This window comes from Panthera leo, chromosome D4 (assembly GCF_018350215.1).
Source record: "Panthera leo isolate Ple1 chromosome D4, P.leo_Ple1_pat1.1, whole genome shotgun sequence".
Lineage (NCBI taxonomy): Eukaryota > Metazoa > Chordata > Mammalia > Carnivora > Felidae > Panthera > Panthera leo.
The window spans coordinates 25466288-25480014 of record NC_056691.1 but is presented as its reverse complement, the minus strand read 5'-3'; the positions used below and the strand labels follow the sequence as shown (position 1 = coordinate 25480014).

Here is a 13727-nt window from a genome sequence, read left to right as displayed (position 1 = left end):
GCCAGGTAATGTCCTAGGTGCTAGGAATTCAGAGTGAAGCCTCATTAGCCTCCAACTGAGCAACAGACTGATCCTGGGGCAAAAAGTCCAGGTTGGTCCAATGCCCAGCTCTGGACAGGCTACTGGACAATTACTACCAGCTCACGCCTTTCTGCATCCAGATTACTGGCTAGATTAGTAGATAGGTGGTTTTTCACTCCTGAAACTCGTGTGGTAGATATATCTTTGATTTACTTATGCCTCTCAAAAAGGCATAATTCCCACCCCACCCCAATTTTCCTTATTTTTCTTCAAGCATTGGATTTTATCCAATGTTTTAAAATTCCTTTCCTCAAAAAAAAATTACCTTCCAAGAAAAGTCTTTCAGAAGAGTATACATTTAGAAGTTTAAAGTAATTGTAGATACATATATTCCAGCTCTAACAACTCTGTTTCTCCGTTGGGGGAAAGACTCCCACTGAGCAGTTTTGTGTAAAGAGTCAAGTGGCAAAAAGTCATCCCCTGCTGGAGATGGAGGCAGACAAGTCAGAAAATTATGAGAATCTGGCCTTTGGCCTCTGAGTGGCAAAACACACACACACACACACACACACACACACACACACACACACAGAAAGAAAAGAAAAAAAGAAAGGAGAAGAGAAAGAAAGAAAGAAAGAAAGAGAAAGAAAAAGAGGGAGGGAGGGAAGAAGGAAGGAAGGAAGGAAAGAAAAAAATAAAGAACAGTACTCAGTCTCCATATCTTTCTGTGACCAATCACAATTCTGAGTTTGTTTAAAGATAGAATAAGAAGCTTTAATGATCATCATCATGAATATATATTTGACCAAGGGACTTTTCCCAGTGAACATAATTTTTAGAGAATGAAGTGCCAGGTAAGAGTACATTTAAGACAATGAAAACAAACTTTGTTCTTTATTCAGTGTTGCTTTTGCCTATTCAAGAAAGATGTTCTTCCATCAAAACAGTGTTTTTCTGCTAGAGGCTGGGAAAAACCATGATTGGAAGGAATTGAATCTTGGGTCCTACGACAGTGCTACAAAGGAAATTTAAGAGTGTTAGCTAGAAATTTTAACATGGATACAGCATCCAAGCATGTGATTAGCAATTTGTCTCTTGGGACAAGGTGGAGGCCTGATTGAATGTGGTGAGAGAAACATAGTGGTTACTGGTCTATAATGGATTGGAGAGTTTTTAAATAATAATAATAATAAAAGAAAGAAAAAGAACTGGTCCTTCACCACAGATAGTTTGAGAACCACTGGCCTGCAAAGCTATTGGTTAGATGTCCATATTCTGATACACTCTAGGGTTTCCAGAATTTCAAAATACTAGAGTTAAACTTTCAAAGTATTCAAAACCAAAAAAAAAAAGAAAAAAGAAAAAAGAATTCAATAAAATATCTGTGTGCATGGAAACTGAGAAGCTAAAATTTTTTAAAACCAAAAGAGTGAGGACTCAAGTCATGATCTCATGGTCTGTGAGTTCAAGCCCCATGTTGGGCTCTGTGCTGACAGCTCAGAGCCTGGAGCCTGTTTCAGATTCTGTGTCTCCCTCTTTCTCTCTGACCCTTCCCCGTTCATGCTCTGTCTCTCTCTGTCTCAAAAATAAATAACCGTTAAAAAAAAAAAAAAAAAAAAAAAAAACCAAAAGAGTGAAAAGAAATTCTGAGTTGGTCCAGTGTTTATTTGTGGAAATTTTTAAGGAATATAGATACAGTTTTATATGACATTGTATGTAAAATAAGTTAAGTATAGGGAAAAATAATGTATTTCCAAAAGAACTCACAGCCACCTGTTTTTAATAGCACAAGACCAGAAAAACCTAAATGCCATCAGAGGCTGGTTAATTCAAGTATGACATCATCATGCAACAAAATGTTTTGCAGTTGTTAGAAAAATTGAGACATCTCTACATATCCAGATATGGCAAGATTTCTAAGACATATTCGTAAGTTAAAGAAAAAAGGGGGGTACAAAGCAGCATAATATGGTATGATATCTTTTGTACGAAGGTGAGAACACACATATACGTGCATGTTTGAGGGCATGGAAAGGAGAAAGTAGTTGCCTCCAGGGAGATAAACTGGGTACCTGATGGACAGGGAAAGGGAATTTGTCTTACTTTTTACCTATGTATCTTTTGAATTTTGTACTATGTGCAACTAGTATCTATCCCGGACAACATATTAAAAATAATAATTAAAAATATAAAAAAAAACAAAAATGAGAAATAAATTATTCATGTTCCACCATACCCATAAACTGAAATGACATCTGCCCTTAAATCTCCCTGCAGGGTCTGGCACAGTGCCCTCCATTCAATATTTCTTAAATTGTTGAACTAAAAGTAATAGCTCATACAGAATTTAACAACATAACAAAACAAAACAAAAGGATCATTCAATATTTATAATTCATACTTGATATGTTTTCAAAGAACTAAATCATTTTAGCCGAAATGAACAAACCACATTATGGAAACAGAATAAACCTCTGAAGTTGTTAAAAGATACTCGAATCAGCTTTAGAATCCAAAACTTCCTAAAATGGAATAATTTATCCTGATAAATACAATCAGGAAATTTAAAAAATCATGCATTTATAATTACATAGTAATTTGCCTGGAGAATACAGGAATTAGATGCCATCCATGGGATGCTCTTCCATCTGTGATTAATTTGACATAAATCTGCAGATTCAGTAAAGCTATGTCATGTTTGTGTTTAGACTGAATCTGAGAAAATAACATTGCTTTGGATGAAAATGAAGATAACCGTAAGAAATAAAGTAAATAGTAGGGAATCATATTAGGAGCTCTCTGAGGGAATACTATTCAGAATTGAAAACATAAAAAAGTAACATTGAAACTGTTATAGTAACAAAATAACTATTAGCCCAAGCTTGTTTCTCAATTTTTCTCCTCCAGGTATATAGCTTGGCATGTCCAGGTATATAATAACCTATTAGGATCTCAGCCATGTTTGTATCTGTTCTTTACTGTTATTTCTATGTAATCTTCTCATATCCCTCTAACAAGTTCATATCCACATTAGATATCCTCAAGATTCTCCTAAGAGACTCAATTTTTTCTCCAAAAAATTGCTTAATTACCCAGTCTTTCCATTTAGGGAATAGCAAAAGTGTTCGGCAAAAGTCTTCATGGAATCCCATGAAAAGTAAATGCCATCCCAACTCCCACATCCACATGTGTTGCTATGGGTCATTCAGTTCACTTAATGAGGGAATAAAATGTGGTCACTCAGAAAAGAATAAAGTGAGGACTTGTTTTAACTTAAAAATGTCTCCCCTCCACATATAGACAAGGCTTTAAAACAGATTAAATAGCCCTAAGCATGTGATGTCAATCCCAGCACAAGTAGTTTAGGAGAAGCTCAACATTTTAATGCAAGAAATTCACTCTTTATGCAAGGAAATTCATGCTGCTTTTTCATTCCCATCCAAAAAGCCTTTCTAACAACGTAGAATCTTGCTCTAGGATCTCACAGATTGCATCACCTGCCAAAGAAATATATACTAATCTGTCCAGGTCTCCCAATCCTCAGGGACCCAAGGCAGTAACAAAGTTAAGGAAGAAAGAGCTCATTTCAAACATTTCTTTTAAATCTCTGGGGTTCAGATGTTTACAGTCCATTCATAAGATCAATACAAAATACTCTCAAGAGAAAACCAGTCCCAGGGAAGGGCTTTTTGTCCTTCCACTCCTCACATGTCCCTCCATAGCTCAACCTTTTGGGTGTTCTTAATGAATGGTCATTTGAACTTGATTTCACTGAATAAAAATACCTAGTATATCAGTTAGTCATTGTTCTGTAACAAACTACCCTCCAAATTTAGTAGGTCTGAGGAAAGAGAAAGGAGTACACAAGTACTTATTCAAGCCTCTGCTTGTGTCAATTGTTTTGTCCCATTGACTAAAGTCATGTCACCAAGCCCAGCGTCCAAGTAGGAAGACCCCACCAAAGGGCTTCAGTAAAGGGAGATGCAAAAAAATTGGGTCCATCTGTGTATTCAGTCTGCCATGCCTGGAGATGAGCAATACAGGGCAGACTTAGCCCCAGAATGACTGCAGCCCTAAACCTTCCACTCTAGTCACTTACCCTACGATAGGGGGTAAGTTGCCGTGTTGTCCAGCAAGTGAGAAATAAGGTCAGCCCTGGCTTGTTTAGGTGCAGACTGGCTCAGAATATAGGAGACATCATTTCCTGCCACACCAAGGCTGGTAAATGGAGTTCGGGGGCAAGACCCTTCCTCCCAGCCGTTAGGAAGAGACTCCCACTACTCAGTCCAGGAAAGAGTGAGCCCAATGGGAAGGAAAGATACACCCCAAGGGAGGACAGCCAGAGTGATCAGGCTAGGAAGAGACCAAGGTGGATCGCTTTGAGTTCTGTATAATGTAATGAAATTCAAATTCCTCTGGTCTTAGAGCCTAGGAAACCTATCAGGTTTCCCAAGCTGAGAGTGGCTTCAATGAATTGATTAAAAAATTTACCTCTAGAAGCTACACGATGGAGGTGACAGAGAAGTTATGCTTAATGAGCACATAACAGAGTCTCCAGAGCAGGAGAGCTTTTCACTAGTGATACATATAGGGAAGAATAATTGGCCCAGCAAACAAAAGAAGAGATCAAGCCACAATGATGGGCTCATCCTGGCCAGGAAAAGTAACAACAGCACAGTGGATAGGACAGATGAGATGAAGCAGCCAAAAGGAGTGTGCATGAGCCTCCCTATAGGAGATGCCCCTAGAAGGTTCCCCAAATGATACAGGAGGTGAGGCATTTGCGGGCTGGGGCTTCAGTAATTTAGCTGGTGGGGAATGAGCTAGGCCAGTGCATCTCAAACAATCTGTGCAGAAGAATGAGTTTCTTACATTTCCAAATTGTTACAAACTCAGAATTTATAAATACTAGAAAAATAAATTGCCCTCAAACTAAAACTTTTTAAAAAGCACAAATAGAAACAAAATATAAGACCAACTGTCTTATCACTAGATTGAATAGACACAAAATTACTCTGTCAAATTATCAAAGTTTCTAAACACTCACTCTCCATTTCAGTCCTTATGTCATCAGGGACTGGTAACAACTTACCAACTAATGCAGGTCTGTGGACTATAGCAAGGGTAGTACTGACCTAGAGAGCTGTCAGCCTTTGTTTGACGATATAAAGACAATAGCTACCAGGTTTGGAACATCTCCTGTGTTCCAAGCTCTGTACTCAACACTTCACTTTTGTTATCTTTAATCTTTCGAAGTTATTATCCCCATTTTTTTCACATTTTTAAATTTTATTTTTTTAATTTACATCCAAATTGGCATATAGTGCAACAATGCTTTCCGGAGTAGATTCCTTAGTGCCCCTTCCCCATTTAGCCCATCCCCCCTCCCACACCCCCTCCAGTAACCCTCTTGTTTGTTCTCCATTTTTATGAGTCTCTTATGTTTTGTCCCCCTCCCTGTTTTTATATTATTTTTGTTTCCCTTCCCTTCATCTATTTTGTCTCTTAAAGTCCTCATATGAGTAAAGTCATATGATATTTTTCATTCTCTGACTGGCTAATTTCACTTAGCATAATACCCTCCAGTTCCATCCATGTAGTTGCAAATGGCAAGATTTCATTCTTTTTGATTGCCGAGTAATACTCCATTGTATATATATACCACATCTTCTTTATCCATTTATCCATCGTTGGGCATTTGGGCTCTTTCCATACTTTGGCTATTGTCAATAGCACTGCTATAAACATTGGGGTGCATGTGTCCCTTCAAAACAGCCCACCTGTATCCCTTGGATAAATACCTAGTAGTGCAATTGCTGGGTCATAGGGTAGTTCTATTTTAAGTTTTTTGAGGAACCTCCATACTGTTTTCCAGAGGGACTGCACCAGCTTGCTTTCCCAAGTTATTATCCCCATTTTAAAGATAAGGGAACCAAAGCCAGTGAGGCTAGGCACTCGCTCTATACTACATGGCCAGTACCAGTGACCAAGGAGGGCTTTCTTTCGTTGATGGTCTGGTCCATAAGGCTTGAATAAAGATGGGAATGGGTATAAGCATGTACAAATTTCTCTACCCTCTAAGACTCAAATAAGGGTGGGAGGTGCCAGGAAGACTTGCAAAGTCCCTGAGTATAAATGCCTTTGACATTAGCTCACCTTTGCAGCTGCCATTTCTACAACTTCCCCAAAGGTAGAGGCCTGGAGTTTTGCCAGATTCATTATACTAACCATGCCAGCTCAGAGACCCATCCTGTTCTTACACTTCACTGCAGTTTTGTCCCACAAATGCAGTAAGAATATGAGCAAAATAAGTAATAATGCTAGGGGAATCTAAATTCCATTTTAAGATCTGAAAGTAGAAACCAAGAGTTTAGAAAGCCACTAAATTCTACATGTCAAAGCAATCTGATCCCAGGAGCTCTTTTATGAGCTCAACAAAATGAGTCAAAATTATGAATTAATAATAAAAAGAGAAGAGTCCCTGTCAATGTCATTGTCAAGGATCAAGCTTTCTTAGAAATGAAAAATATTGCTCGAAATCCCTGAGAAAAACACCTCTGCCTTAAGTTTCAGGCCTTCTGGCTGGAAATGATTTTGTGACTTTTGAATCAGGTAGGATTAGCACAAAAACATCATATGAGGCTTCATCACAGCTATGACAGGCTCCTGACACTGTGTTTTAAGTTTATTGGAGGTCCTTTGTTGTGTTTGTGTGGTTTTTATTTGTCAGCCCAGCTGAGTAAGAGTGAGTTGTGCCTGATCGATTTGCCTCAGGTTCAAGGATGCTGCAGGAATGTGCAGGGAGGTCTGGCCTTAACTTCTCCAACCAGAACCAAACACAGCAGAGCCCCCCTCCTCAGTCTGCCCAAGCATAACAGAAGGGGCTCTTAGCACCAAGCAGCAGAGGAGAGCTTCCAAGGCAAGAGCCCAACACAAGATGAAGAGAGGGGAGGCTGAAAACACAGTTGGTGATTACATGGGTTGAGATAGACAAGACAGGAGATGGTGTTGTAGCCTCATGGAGGCTTTTCATGACCACCTCTCATGCCAAGTGGACCCTCCCTCCTTTGTATTATTACCATAGCCTCAGAGTACTACCATGGAGTTCTTCTCCTAGTGTAGAGCAATCACATGTTCACATAGTCAATTCCCACAGCCTTTTATGGCCAGGGACTTCTTAGCCATTTGTGTGTCTAGCACCCTTCCTGGCAAACTATAGGCACTAAATAAGTGCCATCTGAGTCTTATGAACATTAGCCAGAGAAGTCCTTTGGGCAAAATAAGTAAGAATGCTAGGGGAATCTAAATTCCATTTTAAGATCTGAAAGTAGAAACCAAGAGTTTAGAAAGCCTCTAAATTCTACATGTCAAAGCAATCTGATCCCAGGAGCTCTTTTATGAGCGCAACAAAATAAGCCAAAATTATGAATTAATAATAAAAAAAAGAAGAGTCCCTGTCAGTGTCATTGTCAAGGATCAAGTTTTCTTAGAAATGAAAAATGTTACTAAAATCCCTGAGAGAGCACAGAGCCAGCTGGTCTAAACGCTATCAGTCTATTTTCAGGAGCCATGTCATCCCCTCATTTAATTTTAAACAGTTTTGTTTTCCTTTTAATTCCACGTCCACAAAGAAGATTGGATTCAAATATAAACACAAAATCTCACCACTCTTTGCAAGATTTAAAATTTAAGGAAGGAAAACTATGTTCAGAGAAAGATAGCCACATAGGCAATGAAAAACAAATGCTTCCAAAATTTGGAAGGGGTTTCAGTCTAGGATTGGCCACCTACTCCAGCCCATGACTTCCTGTGCAATAACTTCACCATGCATGAGCTCAAGCCGGGAGCTGCTGTAATGAAGACAGAAAGAAGAAATCTGAAAGCTGCAATGCCATCAGGAGCTATGTCCAGTGCCACTTCAAGGAGCAATAGGCTGACAGAAGCCCTGGGCAGCTTATATACAGTTCTCGCAGTGAAGGAGGAGGGTGAGCTGAGCAGACAACTCCTGAGAGCTAGAGTGAACCACTTCAGAAGTATCTTCCCAACACTTGCCTATCTCTGCCCTGCTGAAAATTCACCCTCCCATCAGTGGACCCCAGGGCCACATTAGAGCTGTGTGACTCTGCCACCCACCACAGCTAATGAGCTCAGGGCTGGATGCATGGACAAAGTTGGGGCAACCAAGACTCTCTCCCAGAATTCTGAAACTAGAATCCAGCCTCCACGGCCAGGATCTTCTCAGGACATCTCTTTTTCTGCTTCTATTGATTTGAAGTGGTCTCTGTTACTTTCAATCAAAGGGAACGCGACCATGTCAGGAGTCCATCAAAAAATCCACGGGGGTGTTCAAAGAACAAAAGTCAAATAAGCTCTCAGTTAGTGAGAGTGTGTTCAGATTGTGTTGCTGGTCAAGGAAGTGATCCTAACATCTGGAATTTTTAGCAGAGACATATTTCTCTATTCCTCCAAAAGGGCTGAGTTAACAGTGCTACAACTTTCCTTTTCCAAAGGAAAGTTACGTACATGTTTACATGCAAATTTTACCCAAATATATATTGAGGTGCCCAAAGTAGCTACTATATTTTTAGTAAAATTAAATTAAAATTAAAGTCTTATGGGCAATCACTAATTAAACTTATTAATTGTATTAATTATACTAGAATTAAAATATTTTTTAAAATGTGTTCTTTGAGATTTGTTTTTCTACCATCATTATTTCTGGACAGACTTTCTTATTGTGGTGGAGAAAACCTCACAGCTACCAATAATTCTAGTTTATCTCATAACAAATAAGAAGCAGCCAGTATAATCTGAACATCTGTCCAGCATGCATTAATATTTCATTATGATTTAGCTTTATTTTTACATACTGGAAGAGCTAGGAAGATGAAGGTCTTGATGGTGTCTATATATCTGGCTGATAATGTAACGTAAAATTTGTATCTTAGCACTTAAAAATGTTAAGGGTCTTTTTAGGCCGCAATCTGCTTTTGTTTCTCATTGTTGCGTTCTTTCCTGGACATCGGCGTGTCAGCTAGGACAGATGTGATTAGATGCTTCGTCCCGTCTTCTGCTCACATGCATTCCTCTAAGTGATGACCTCTTTAGAAGTCAAGATGAGTTCCATCTCTCTAAGGGGACTCAGCCTAAAGTATGGATCTCTTAGGTCAGCAAAAACTCATTCTTCCCCAAATTCTATATGGCTCTGCCCCATTAAGCCATTATATTAGGCCAACTAGAGGTTGTCTTCTTAACATACTTAAGTAAATGTACACGTGAATTGATATTGATTCTTCCTATTTTATTTTATAAAACATTCCTTAGGTTGCAAAGATACAGGCAGAGACTGGCTTCTATTCTAAAGATCACCAAATATACCCTTAGTCCTAAATATTAATATTATGCCCTAAGCATCATCTTTGTGTAGATCTGCTACTGACCTGTGCTGTTAAGTGCAAATTAGAAAAAGTATATTGGTGCAAATAAGCAAGGTGCCACTGTAGGCAGACACTGCCTTCAAGAGCTGAGCTTGGCAAGTAACCCAGGGGCCGGATTCCAGCCCCCACTCAACCTTCTCAAGCTCCTCATGCCGCAGACGAACAGCATAACCATAGACAGTGAGGTTGAAAAGCTATCTTTACTTATTTTTTCAGCTCTGCATTTAAGAGAGATGGTATAAAAAAAAGGGTTCAATTGCTGCTAACTTATGAACTTAGAAAAATTAAAAAGGTAGGGATGTTTGAGATCATCAATTTTAAAGTTCTTTTGCAATAGACACCAGGGCATAGACGCAGAAGAAGAAGAAGCAAAACGCTGCATTATTAGCAGTGCTCTTTGAGAAGCAGCTGGTATCTTTACACAGTAAAGTGCATAAAGTATATTAATCCTAAGTCTACACCCCAATGATTTTTACATGTGTCTATACTCCATAACAACAGCTCAGTCCCGGATACAAAGCATTTCCGGCACCTCATACGATTTCTTCTTGCCACTTCCCAGAAAATCACCCCTGCCCCACAGCAATCATGTTCTGATTACCTTCCATTACCTTCGATTTGTTTTGCCTATTCTTGGACTTGGTATAAATGGAATTGTACTGTATTTACTCTTTTGTGTCTGTCTTCTTCTAATCAGCACGATGTCTGTGGGGATCCTTCCATGCTGTAGTATGTATTAGCAGTTTCATCTTTTTGTTTCTGTGTAAAATTCCATTATATGATGATGCCACAATTTATTAACTCTCCTCTTGATGCATATGAGGGCTATTTCTAATTTGGAGCTATTTTTAATACAGATTCAGTGTTCCTTTGCATCCAAGGAATAGAATTTCATATTTTTACTCAATGTTATTCCACACAGTTTATACAATAAAATAACAGTAAAATAGAAAGACATAGAAAATTAAAATAAGGTAAAATACCAATGCATGGATGGATAAAGCACAATAGGCAATCTGTCGGGTCTTTATAGTTGTGATAATTGAGTCTCAAGTGAGACTCTGAGCTTCCTAGAGGCCAAACAAAGGGGGAAATATGAGAATTGTATAATTTGTTTTAAAGGAAAAAAAATAAGTTAGGGGAAGCAAAACTTCTGTTGCCACTAAGTTCCAAAGGAAGTTCTTCACATGGAGCTTCATGGTAGGAATTATTGAGAGATGGAATCAATAATGTCCTCGGGGTGGCACCACAGGAAATGCATGAACAGATTTTAAATCCTTATTCTTAGAGTGGTCATAAGACACGACTCCAACCCAGCAGGTTATAAAACAGTATCATAGTTCTGTGGTGTTGTGTGAGGTGCTGTTTTTAAGGAGGAAAAAGTATATTAGAATGTCACGTATCCTAAGTCAGAAGTTGGCAAACTACAGCCCACTGACTAACTATGGCCTGCCACCTGTTTTTATAAATAGTTTTACTGGAACACAGCCACACCCATTCATTCATACACTGTCTATGGCTGCTTTCCTGGGACAACAGCAGAGTTGGATGGTTGTGACAAAGACCATCTGGCCCACAAAGCCTAAAATATTTGTTATTTGACCCTTTACAGAAAAAAAAGTGCCAATTCCTCCTCTAAATTAGCAATAGTATAGAATTCCAGGTATTATTTTCTTTTTGGTTACTATTCATGTCTTGATGTAGTCTCCACCCCTTACAGTACAGAAAGAAGGGATTTTGCAGATGTAATTAGGGTGACAGATCCATTTATATTTATTTAATTGAAAGAGAGATTATCCCAGATGGGCCTGACTTAATCAAGGGAAAGTTCTAAAAAGAGGGACTGGGTCCATGCTACCATCAAAGATTTCTCTCTCTCTTGCTGGCTCACAAAAGTGGGCTACATGTGTGAGAGGGTCTCTAGAGAGAAACATGTGGCAGGGAGCTGTGGGTGGATTCTAGGAGCTGAGGGCCTCAGTCCAGCAACCACAAGGAACTAAATTTGGCCAACACCCAGGTGAGTGTAAAAGAAGGCTCTAAGCAATGGGGAACACCACAGCCCCAGCCAACACAGGACTGGTGAGACCCTGAAACAGAGAATACTTCCAAGCCAAATCTGGACTCTTCACCCATGGGAACTAGTAAATAATAGACGCCTATCCCCAATTTTTTCTACAATACATATATGGTTTAAACATGAGACAACCACAGTTTTTATAAAGAGTGCTTATCTTTTAGAAGTACATACTGAATTATCTAAGGATAAAATGATATCATATCTGAGATTTGCTTCAAAAAGTGAGAGAGGACAATGCAATGGTACAAATAAGATGAGATTGCCGTATGTTGATAATTCTTGAAGCTAAATGATGAGTTCAAGGGGATTTATTACACTTCTCCTTGCCTTTTTGTATATGTTTGAAAGTTTCCATAATAAAAAACTTTTTAAAAATTAGACTCCTACATAGAGAATTAGCTTAAAGGATGTTTATAGTGTCTGATACAGGAAAACTAAACAATCTAAATGTCTACACAGGGAACTGGTTAAATCAATCACTATAGATATACAACATGTTCATATGTATTTTTTAAATTGCATAGAATAATGATGCTGGTAACATTAGCATATGGTCCGATAAGCCGATGTAAAATAAAATTGTTAGTAAGCAACAAAACAAAAAGCCACAAAACTTGTGCATTTTTTAAAAATTCATCTAAGTAAATTCTGCTCTGTCAGTGACTGAATCCAGCAGTGTAAGTGCCCTGCTGGCTCCCCTTGATTGAAGAAGCATAGTGGGGGTACCAAAAGGAGGGGAGAACCCATGGAACCACCCAGTGATCCCCCCCACCCATCACTGATCCCTCAATCATCTGCTGGATCAGAGGCAACTTTAGGTAGGCATGTTCTGGCTCTATGTTGAGAGTCTCTAGTCATGCTATGAATGTACAGAGGTTGCATAAGGAAGAAGGTGGAGTCAAATGGGTCATTCAAAATCCTAGGGCATCCTGAATAAATACAACCACAGTTCTCAAGAAAGATTTGAACTTTGACCATCTTTAGGGCCTTCCAGTTTTTACTTCAGCCCATGTGGCCTCAGATTTATATTATCACTGAGAGATTTCCCCAGTTTGCTAAAAACTACAAGTTCCTTGGTGTCACCAGCTTCTGTTTCCCCCATTCTCTTTGTTTGTAAGATCAAGGGACAAGCTATACCTGCATTAAACTGATTCTTGGGCCCAATTTTTCTTACCATCGCTATTCCAGATCACTTTAGGGCAGAATGTTCAAAGGCAGTGAGGACATGGTAAATGTTCTGCCAAATTATGTGCAATCACAAAATGCCAGAGATGAAAGTGCCCTTATAAATCATTTAAAGTTTCTTTGTTTTACCAACTGGAAAAAAAAAAGAGAGAGAGAGAGAGAGAGAGAGAGAGAGAGAGACAACACATAATGCAACAATGACCGATGTCACAAGGACAGAGTATCTGAGAGGAGGACCCAGACACAGCAGCTCTCAGGCCAGTGCTGTCTGCCTGGGACTGGGTGCCCTCTGAGTCAGTTCTTTTCCATCTTAATGGATAGCCTGAGTTTGAGCTAACACATAGACTTACAGAGCAGTAGCACAAAACCTGAAATAGGGGTGACCAGTGAATATAGGAAGAAAGGAGAAAAAGGAAGAAGGGAGAGAAGAAGAGAAAAAGAGAAAGTCCTAATAGCCAGTGGATGAATTAAAAAGTGTTCAAGCTCATTAGTCATCAGAGAACCACAATCAAAATCACAGGAAGATACCACTCTCCACCTATCAGGATAGCCAAAAGTAAAAAGACTGACATGGATACCTGGGTGGCTCAGTCAGTTAAGTGTCCAACTTCGGCTCACATTATGATCTCATGGTTTCATGGGTTGGAGCCCCACATCGGGCTCTGTGCAGACAGCTCAGAGCCTGGAGCCCGCTTCAGATTCTGTGTCTTCCTCTTTCTCTGCCCTACCCTGCTCGTGCTCTGTCTCTCTCTGTCTCTCTCTCTCTGTCTCTCTCTCTGTCTCTCTCTCTCTCTCTCCTTCTCTCAAAAATAAATAAACATTAAAAAAATTTTTTTAAAAGACTGTACTAAATGTGGTACACATATGGTTATAACTAAAACTCTCATATGTCACTTGGAGGGATATAAGTACTGGATATTGGAATGAGTGATGCATTTACTTTGGAAAATTGGGTAGCAATCTCCACTAAAATTGAGCATGTGCCTACCTGCTAAGTCAGCAGTTCT

At 39.2% G+C, this 13727-nt stretch overlaps 1 long non-coding RNA gene across 8 annotated transcripts in view; it reads right to left on the bottom strand.

Annotated features, from left to right (window-relative positions):
- Positions 1 to 12834, bottom strand: part of LOC122205470 — a 128592-nt gene extending 115758 nt beyond the window's left edge. For all 8 annotated transcript variants that reach the window (XR_006196080.1, XR_006196083.1, XR_006196082.1 and 5 more), the window contains exon 1: positions 12710 to 12834. This is a non-coding gene — a long non-coding RNA (uncharacterized LOC122205470). The remainder of the gene's footprint in view (positions 1 to 12709) is intronic.
- Positions 12835 to 13727: the final 893 nt, after the last annotated feature.